Genomic DNA, 11,080 nt, shown 5'->3' with positions numbered 1-11,080 from the left:
CAAGCCCAGACTCACTAACCTGTCTGCGTAAGACAGTCCGGACATCCCAGGAATTAACCTCGTGAATCTACGCTGTACTTCCTCTACAGCCAGGATGTCCTTCCTTAACCCTGGAGACCAAAACTGTAAACAATTCTCCAGGTCTAGTCTCACCAGGCCCTTGTATAAATGCAAAAGAATTTCTTTGCTCTTGTGCTCAATTCCCTTTGTAATAAAGGCCAACAATCTATTAGCCTTCTTCACTGCCTGCTGCACTTGCTCATTCACCTTCAGTGAATGATGAACAAGTACTCCTAGATCTCTTTGTACTTATCCCTTACCTAACTCTACACCATGCAGATAATAATCTGCCTTCCTGTTCCTGTTCTTACTCCCAACGTGGTTAACCTCACACTTATTCACATTAAACGTCATCTGCCAAGTATCTGCACACTCACTCAGCCTATTCTTTTGGAAGAGGACAGCGAGGCTTTGAGAGGAAGCCATTTTCAAATTGTCCAAATGCGTCTCAGATCGGAGTTCTGAAAGGCGGGACTGCGCAGGCGCTTAAGAAGGCCTGGGAAGGAGGGAAGATATAAAAAGCAGAAGACTGAGTGAGGTAGTTCTCTTTTGGAAGAGGACAGCGAGGCTTTGAGAGGAAGTGCGGCGGCGGCCATTTTCAAATTGTCCAATTGCGTCTCAGATCGGAGTTCTCAGAGGCGAGACTGCGCAGGCGCGTGAGGAGGCCTGGGAAGGAGTGAAGATATCAAAAAAACGCAGCCTTAAGAAGCGGGAAGCTTCGTTTGCGGGCAGCGGAGTGCGCCGGGAGCAGAGTGTAGCGCTTGGGCTCATGGGGCTTAGGTGGAAGAGGGCACAGTAGGCTTATCTTTTAGTTCTTGTTATTTTTCAGTTTTTCGGGAATTATGAGTGTGAGGGCAGCTTGTTGTTCTCGGTGTCGGATGTGGGAGGTCCTGGAGTCTCAGAGCCTCCCGGACGTCCACATCTGCGCCAGGTGCGCCGAACTGCAGCTCCTGAGGGACCGAGTTAGGGAACTGGAGCTGCAGCTCGATGTCCTTCGCCTGGTCAGGGAGAGTGAGGAGGTGATAGAGAGGAGTTACCGGCAGGTGGTCACTCCGGGGCCACGGGAGGCAGATAGGTGGGTCACGGTCAGGAAGGGGAAGAGGCAGGTACCAGAGAGTACCCCAGTGGCTGTACCCCTTGACAATAAGTAATGTTTGAGTACTGTTGGGGGGGGACAGCCTACCTGGTGGCAGTGACAGTGGCCGGGCCTCCGGCACAGAGGACGGCCCTGTAGCTCAGAAGGGTAGGGATAGAAGAAAGAGGACCATAGTAATAGGGGACTCGATAGTCAGGGGTCAGACAGGCGGTTCTGTGGAGGTGATCGGGAGTCCCGGATGGTAATTTGCCTCCCTGGTGCCAGGGTTCGGGACGATTCTGATCGGGTCCAAGATATCCTGAAGTGGGAGGGTGAGGAGCCAGAAGTCGTGGTACATGTAGGTACCAATGACATAGGTAGGAAAGGGGAAGAGGTCCTGAAACGAGAGTATAGGGAGTTAAGAAGAATGACCGCAAAGGTTGTAATCTCGGGATTTCTGCCTGTGCCACGCGACAGTGAGAATAGGAATAGAATTAGGTGGATGATGAATGCGTGGCTGTGGGATTGGAGCAGGGGGCAGGGTTTCAAGATTCTGGATCATTGGGACCTCTTCTGGGGCAGGCGTGACCTGTTCAAGAAGGACGGGTTACACTTGAATCCTGGGGGGACCAATATCCTAGCGGGGAGGTTTGCTAGGGCTACAGGGCAGACTTTAAACTAGTGAGATGGAGGGGCGGGAATCAATTTGAGGAAACTATGGGAAAGAAGGTTAGTTCACCAGTAGAGCAAGTAAATAGACAGTGTGTGAGGGAGGAAAGGCAGGTGATGGAGAAGGGATGCGCTAAGCCCGAAAATGTAGGGGAGAAGAAAGAAAAGGATAATAAATTTGAATGCATTGTTAGGGATGAAAAGAGAGGAAGAGGTGGAGAGTATCTTAAATGTATCTATTTTAATGCTAGGAGCATTGTAAGAAAGGTGGATGAGCTTAAAGCGTGGATTGATACCTGGAATTATGATGTTGTAGCTATTAGTGAAACATGGTTGCAGGAAGGGTGTGATTGGCAACTAAATATTCCTGGATTTAGTTGCTTCAGGTGTGATAGAGTAGGAGGGGCCAGAGGAGGAGGTGTTGCATTGCTTGACCGAGAAAATCTTATGGCGGTGCTTTGGAAGGATAGATTAGAGAGCTCCTCTAGGGAGCCTATTTGGGTGGAATTGAAGAATGGGAAAGGTGTAGTAACACTGATAGGAGTGTATTATAGGCCACCTAATGGGGAGCGTGAGTTGGAAGAGCAAATGTGTAAGGAGATAGCAGATATTTGTAGTAAACACAAGGTGGTGATTGTGGGAGATTTTAATTTTCCACACGCAGACTGGGAAACTCATTCTGTAAAAGGGCTGGATGGTTTAGAGTTTGTGAAATATGGGCAGGATAGTTTTTTGCAACAATACATAGAAGTACCGACTAGAGATGGGGCAGTGTTGGATCTCCTTTTAGGGAATGCGATAGGTCAGCTGACAGATGTATGTGTTGGGAAGCACTTCGGGTCCAGTGATCACAATAGCATTAGCTTCAATATAATTATGGAGAAGGACAGGACAAGACCGAAAGTTGAGAGTTTTGATTGGAGAAAGGCTAACTTTGAGGAGATGCGAAGGGATTTAGAGAGAGTGGATTGGGACAAGTTGTTTTATGGGAAGGATGTAATAGAGAAATGGAGGTCATTTAAGGGAGAAATTATGAGGGTACAGAATCTTTATGTTCCTGTTAGGTTGAAAGGAAAGGTTAAAGGTTTGAAAGCACCATGGTTTTCAAGGGATATTAGAAATTTGGTTCGGAAAAAGAGGGATATTTACAATAGATATAGGCAGCATGGAGTAAAGGAATTGCTCGAGGAATATAAAGAATGTAAAAGGAATCTTAAGAAAGAGATTAGAAAAGCTAAAAGAAGATACGAGGTTGGTTTGGCAAATAAGGTGAAAGTAAATCCGAAAGGTTTCTACAGTTATATTAAAAGCAAGAGGATAGTGAGGGATAAAATTGGCCCCTTAGAGAATCAGAGTGGTCAGCTATGTGTGGAGCCGAGGGAGATGGGAGAGAATTTTGAACGATTTCTTTTCTTCTGTATTCACTAAGGACAAGGATATTGAATTGGGTAAGGTGTGGGAAACAAGTAAGGAAGTTATGGAACCTATGACAATTAAAGAGGTGGAAGTACTGGCGCTTTTAAGAAATTTTAAAGTGGATAAATCTCTGGGTCCTGACAGGATATTCCCCAGGACCTTGAAGGAAGTTTGTGTAGAAATTTCAGGAGCTCTGACGGAGATCTTTAAGATGTCATTAGAAACGGGGATTGTGCCGGAGGATTGGCATATTGCTCATCTGGTTCCATTGTTTAAAAAGGGTTCTAGAAGTAAGCCTAGCAATTATAGACCTGTGGGTTTGACATAAGTGGTGGGTAAATTAATGGAAAGTATTCTTAGAGATAGTATTAATAATTATCTGGATAGACAGGATCTGATTCGGAGTAGCCAGCATGGATTTGTGCATGGAAGGTCATGTTTGACAACTTATTGAATTTTTTGAAGAAGTTACGAGGAATGTTGACGAGGGTAAGGCAGTGGACGTAGTCTATATGGACTTCAGCAAAGCCTTTGACAAAGTTCCACATGGAAGGTTAGTTAAGAAGGTTCAGTCGTTAGGTATTAATGCTGGAGTAATAAAATGGATTCAACAGTGGCTAGATGGGAGATGCCAGAGAGTAGTGATGGATAATTATTTATCGGGATGGAGGCTGGTGACTAGAGGGGTGCCTCAGGGATCTGTTTTGGGCTCAATGGTATTTGTAATATACATAAATGATCTGGATGATGAGGTGGTAAATTGGATTAGTAAGTATGCCGATGATACTAAGGTAGGAGGTGTTGTGGATAATGAGGTGGGTTTTCAAAGCTTGCAGGGAGATTTATGCCGGTTAGAAGAATGGGCTGAACGTTGGCAGATGGAGTTTAATGCGGAGAAGTGTGAGGTTCTACATTTTGGCAGGAATAATATAAATAGAACATACAGCGTAAATGGTAGGGCATTGAGGAATGCAGAGGAACAGAGAGATCTAGGAATAACAGTGCATAGTTCCCTGAAGGTGGAGTCTCATGTAGGTAGGGTGATGAAGAAGGCTTTTGGAACGCTGGCCTTTATAAATCAAAGCATTGAGCACAGAAGCTGGGAAGTAATGTTAAAATTGTACAAGGCATTGGTCAGGCCAAATTTGGAATATTGTGTACAGTTCTGGTCACCGAATTATAGGAAAGATATCAATAAATTAGAGAGAGTGCAGAGACAATTTACTCGGATGTTACCTGGGTTTCAGCAATTAAGTTACAGAGAAAGGTTGAACAAGTTAGGTCTCTATTCATTGGAGCGTAGAAGGTTGAGGGGGGATTTGATCGAGGTATTTAAAATTTTGAGAGGGATAGATAGAGTTGAGGTGAATAGACTGTTTCCATTGAGAGTAGGGGAGATTCAAACGAGAGGACATGATTTGAGAGTTAGGGGGCAGAAGTTTAAGGGAAACACGAGGGGGTATTTCTTTACTCAGAGAGTGATAGCTGTGTGGAATGAGCTTCCTGTAGAAGTAGTAGGGGCCAGTTCAGTTGTGTCATTTAAGGTAAAATTGGATAGGTATATGGACAGGGAGGGTTATGGGCTGAGTGCGGGTAGGTGGGACTAGGTGAGATTAAGAGTGCGGCACGGACTAGGAGGGCCGAGATGGCCTGTTTCCGTGTTGTGATTGTTATATGGTTATATTCAAGTCACCCTGAATTGTCCTAACATCCTCATCACACGTCACACTGCCGCCCAGCTTAGTATCATCAGTAAAATTGCTGATGTTATTCACAATGCCTTCAACTAAATCGTTTATGTAAATCGTAAACAGCTGTTGTCCCAATACCGATCCCTGTGGCACCCCACTAGTCACCACCTGCCATTCTGAGAAACAGCCATTCACAGTTACACTTTGCTTTCTATCTGCCAACCAGTTTTCTATCCATATCAATATCTACCCCCCAATGCCATGAGCTCTGATTTTACCCACCAATCTCCTATGCAGGACCTTATCAAATGCCTTCTGAAAATCGAGGTACACTACATCCACTGGATCTCCCTTGTCTAACTTCCTGGTTGCATCCTCGAAAAACTCCAATAGATTAGGCAAGCATGATTTGCCGTTGGTAAATCCATTCTGGATTGGCCCAATCCTATCACTGCTATCTAGATATGCCACTATTTCATCTTTAGTAATGGACTCTAGCATCTTTCCTACTACTGATGCTAGGCTGACTGGACCATAGTTCTCTGTTTTCTCCCTACCCTCCTTTCCTAAAAAGTGGGATAACATTAGCCATTCTCCAAACCTCAGGAACTGAACCTCAATCTAAGGAACATTGTAAAATGATTACCAAAGCATCCGCAATTTCCAGGGCCACTTCCTTTAGGACCCTAGGATGCAGACCATCTGGCCCTGGGGATTTGTCAGCCTTCAGTCCCATCAATCTACTCATTACCGTTTCCTTCCTCATGTCAATCTGTTTCATTTCCTCTGTTACTCTTTGTCCTTGGCCCATCCATACATCTGGGAGATTGTTTATGTCTTCCCTAGTGAAGACAGATCTAAAGTATTTATTAAATTCTTCTGCCATTTCTATGTTTCCCATAGCAATTTCACCCAATTCATTCTTCAAGGGCCCAACGTTGTTCTTAACTATCTTCTTTCTCTTCACATAAATAAAAAGCTTTTGCTATTTTCCTTTATATTCCTGGCTGGCTTGCGTTCGTACCTCATTTTTTCTCCCCGTATTGCCTTTTTAGTGAAGTTCTGTTGTTCCTTAAAAATTTCCCAATCATCTGTCCTTCCACTCACCGTAGCTCTGTCATACTTACTTTTATTTAATGTTATGCAATCTCTGACTTCCTTTGTCAAGCACTGTGGACCCTTTCCCCCCTTTGAATCCTTCCTTCTCCGGGGGATGAACTGATTTTGCTCCTTGTGCATTATTCCCAAGAATACCTGCCATTGCTGTGCCATCGTCTTTTCTGCTAGGATATCCGTCCAGTTAACTTTGGCCAGCTCCTCCCTCATGGCTCCATAGTCTCATCTGTTCAACTGCAACACTGACACCTCCGAGCTGCCCTTATCCTTCTCAAATTGCAGATAAAAACTTATCATATTATTGTCACTACCTCCTAATGGCCCCTTTACTTCAAGATCGCTTATCAAATCATGTTCATTGGACAAGACTAAATCCAAAATAGCCTTGTCCCTGGTCGGCTCTCGTACAAGCTGTTCCAAGAATGCATCCCATAGGCACTCTACTAACTCCCTTTCCTGGGTTCCAGCACCAACCTGATTCTCCCAATTCACCTGCATGTTGAAATCCCCCATAACTACTGTGACATTACCTTTGCCACATGCCAATGTTAACTCACTATTCAACTTGCACCCAATATCCATACTGCTGTTTGGTGGCCTGTAAACAACACCCATTACGGTCTTTTTGCCCTTACTTTTCCTCAGTTCTATCCACACAGACTCGACTTCTCCTGATGCTATGTCCCCCCTTGCAAAGGACTGAATCTCATTCCTCACCAACGGGGCCACCCCAACCCCTTTGCCCACATTTCTGTCCCTACGATAGCACGTATAGCCTTGTACATTCATTTACCAGGTCTGATCTCCCTGCGGCCATGTCTCCGTTATCCCAACAACATCATAGATACCCATTCGCACCTGAGCTTCAAGCTCATCCGCCTTATTTCTGACACTTAGTGCATTCAGATATAGAATTTTAGCCCATCCAAACCCGTTAACCTTCCGACCAACTTACTGTATTTTAAAGAGAAAGCATTGTTAGAAACGCTAAATTACCATCATCTGCTTCGAGATAGTAGTAAACCGGAGAAACTCAGATAATTAAGAGAGACAGAATGGGCCATGAGAAGGTCTTCACGGGCAGGATTAAGGAAAAACCCAGGGAATTCTATAAGTACGTGAACAGCAAAAGGATAAGACGTGAAAGCATAGGATCTATCAAATGTGACAGTGGGAAATTGTGTGTGGAACCGGAGGAAATAGCAGAGGTACTTAATGAGTACCTTGCTTCAGTATTCTCTATGGAAAATAATATTGGTGATAGTAGTAATGACTTTCAGCGGACTAAAAAGATGAACATGTAGATATTACGAAACAGGAAGTTCTGGAGATTTTAGAAAGCATAAAGTTGCAGACGTCGCCGGGACTGGAAGAGATGTACCCAAGGCTGCAGTGGAAACAGAGGGAGGAGATTGATGAGCCTCTGGCGATTATCTTTGTATCATAATTGGGGACGGGAGAGGTTCCGAAGGATTGGATGGTTGCGAATTTTATTCCTTTATTCAAGAACGGGAGTAGAAATTACCCAGGATTTTATAGTCTAGTTAGTCTTAACTCAGTGTTTGTTAAGTAGATGGAGAAAATCCTGAGAGGCAGGCATTATGAGCACGTGGAGAGGTGTAATATGATTAGGAATAGTCAGCGTGGCTATGTCAAGGACAGGCTCGTGCCTTACGAGCCAGATTGAATTTTTTGAGGATGTGACTAAACACATTGATGAAGGAAGAGCCGTATATATAGTGTAAATGGATTTCAGCAAGGCATTTGATTAGGTGCCCCATGTAAGGCTTAGTGAGAAAATAGGGGGCCATGGTATCCAAGGGCACAATGCTTTGTAGATCCAGAACTGGCTTGCCCACAGAGGGCAAATAGTAGTTGTAGATGGGTCACATTCTGCATGGAGTTCGGGCACCAGTGGAGTGTCTCTCGGATCTGTTCTGGGACTCATACTCTTCCTGATTTTTATAAATGACCTGGATGAGGAAGTGAGAGGATGGATTAGTGAAACAAACGCTGGATGTGTTGTGGATAGTGTGGAGGGCTGGTAGTGGTCACAGGCGGACATTGATGGGATGCAAAACAAAGCTGAGAAGTGTCAGATGTTCAACCCAAATTAGTGTGAAGTGGTCGATATTGGTAGGTCATATATGATGGTTGAATATCGTACTAATGGTAAGACTCTTCGCAGTGCGGAGGGTCAAAGGGATCTTGGGGTCCGAGTCATTACGAAGCTCAAAGCAGCTGCGCAGGTTGACTCTGTGGTTAGGAAAGCCTACGGTGTATTGGACTTCATAAATCGTGGAACTGAACTTAGGAGGCGAGAGTTAATGTTGCAGCTATATAGGACCCTGGTCAGACCCTCCTTGTACTACTGTGCTCAGTTCTGGTTGCCTCACTACAAGAAGGATATGGAAGTCATAGAAAGGGTGTAAAGTAAATTTAAGAGGATGCTGTCTCGTTTGGACAGCATGCCTTAGAAGATTAGATTGAGAGAACTCGACCTTTTCTCTTTGGAGCGACGGAAGTTGAGAGGTGACCAGATGGAGGTGTATAAGATGATGAGAGGCATTGATCGTGTGGATACTCAGAGTTTTTCATTTCTTATTTCCCAGGGCTGAAATATTTGCCACAGAAGGACACAGGTTTAAGAAGCAGGGGAGTAGGAACAGAGCAAACGTCAGGGGTAAGTTATTTTTACTCAGATACTGGTGAATACGCGGAATGGGCTGTTGGCAATGGTTGGTGAACGCGGACATAATAAGGACTTTTAAGAGACTTTTGGATTGATATATAGGAGCAAAGAAAAACATAATGGCTATGGGTAAACCTAGTAATTTCTAAGGTTGGGATATATTCGGCAAAACTTCGTGGTCCGAAGGACCTGTTTTGTGCTGTAGCATGTCTATATTTCTATGTAGAAACATAGAAAACGAAGATATCCCACGGATTCAGAGTTCAAGATGGAACTCGAGTCATTCAAGATGTATCTGTTGATCCTTCTGAATAAACTTTGGTTGTTCTAAGTAATTCAGAGTGGTCCATCAGCTTAATATCTCACATGCTAATGTCCACATTGTTGTTAAATTCAGCTGTTCCATTGGACCAAGACTTACACCAACTGCACTTCGCACACGGAGATACAGGACATCTCTTTAGCCAATTGACTGATCATCGTTAACCCTATCCACTTACCAGGGTCTTCCTTGTGATAATATGTCTTTAGTAATTTTCAGTTGTTTGTCTCCTGAGTCCTCGCAGCTTTGTCACAGAATACGTTTATTATTTTATAATAATAATAATAATTATTATTATTAGTAGTAGTAGTAGTAGTAGTAGTAGTATTAGTAGTAGTCGTAGTAGCAGTAGTAGTAGTAGTAGTATTAGTAGTAGTCGTAGTAGTAGTAGTAGTAGTAGTAGTAGTAGTAGTATTGTTTCCCCTGACCATTATTCTTTATTATAAGCATAAAGTATGCTATAGGAGTTGGAAACGAACATTAAAATGCGGAACAAACTCAGTAAGTCAAACAATATCTGTGAGCAATCTGTTCACGTGTCGGTACACTTTGTGCGTATTGTACTTTCCTCAATGCCCTACCATTTACCACGTATATCCTGTCTTGTTTACTCCTACCAAAATTCAACACCCCACACTTATCAGCATTAAATCACATCTGCCATCTTTCAGCCCGCTCTTCTAACTGGCCGAAATCTCTTTGCAAGTTTTGAAAACCTACTTCATTATACACAACGCCACCTAATATAATATCATCTGGATACTTACTTATCCAATTTACCACACCATCATCCAGATCATTAATGTATATGACATACATCATTGGAACTAGTACAGATCCCGGTGGCACACCATTAGTAATCGGCCTGCAACCTGACGAAAAGTTATCCACCACTGCTCTCTGGCATCTCCCATCCAGCCACTGTTGATTCCATTTTACGACTTTAATATTAATACCTAACGTTTGAACCTTCCGAACTAACTTTCCCTGTGGAATCTTGTCAAAGGCCTTACTGAAGTCCATATAGACACCATCCACTGCTTTACCTTTGTCAACTTTACTTGTAACCTCCTCAAAAAATTCAATAACTCTTGTCAAACATAACCTTCCACGCACAAATCCATGTTGGCTGTTCCTCATCAGACCCTGAAATCCAGATAATTATATATACCATCTCTAAGAATGCTTTCCATTAATGTATCCACCACTGACGTCAAACTAACCGCTTTATAAGCAATGGAACCACATGAGGAATACGCCATTCCTCCGGCACCATCCCTGTTTCTAATGACATTTGAAATATTTCTGTCAGAGCCCCTGCTATTTCTACACTAACTTCCCTCAAGGTCCTAGGGAATAACCTGTCAGGACCCGGTGACTTATCCAATTTTATATTCTTTAAAAGCGCCAGTACTTCCTCTTCTTTAATCATCATAGTTTCCATAACTACCCTACTTGTTTCCCTTACCTTACACAATTTAATATCCTTCTCCTTAGTGAATACCGAAGAAAAAAAATTGTTCAAAATCTCTCCCATCTCTTTTAGCTCCACACATAGGTGTCCACTCTGATTTTCTAAGGGACCAATTTTATCCCTCACTATCCTTTTGCTATTAATATAACTGTAGAAGATTTTTGGATTTATGTTCACCTTACTTGCCAAAGCAACCTCATATCTTATTTTTCTAAATTCTTTCTTAATATTCTTTTTTCATTCTTATATTCCTCGAGCATATCATTTACTCCATACTGCCTATATTTATAGCAGACCTCTCTCTTTTTCCGAACCAAGTTTCCAATATCCTTTAAAACCATGGCTCTCTCAAACTTTTAAACTTTACTTTCAACCTAACAAGAACATAAAAATTCCTTACCCTCAAAATTTCAACGTTAAATGACCTCCATTTCTCTATTACACCCTTCCCATAAAACAAATTGTCCCAATCCACTCCTCCTAGATCCTTTCACATCTCCTCAAAGTTAGCCTTTCTCCAATCAAAAACCACAACCCTGGGTCCAGACCTATCCTTCTCCATAAT

Source organism: Hypanus sabinus, chromosome 1, assembly GCF_030144855.1.
Source record: "Hypanus sabinus isolate sHypSab1 chromosome 1, sHypSab1.hap1, whole genome shotgun sequence".
NCBI lineage: Eukaryota > Metazoa > Chordata > Chondrichthyes > Myliobatiformes > Dasyatidae > Hypanus > Hypanus sabinus.
This window is presented reverse-complemented; position numbering follows the sequence as displayed.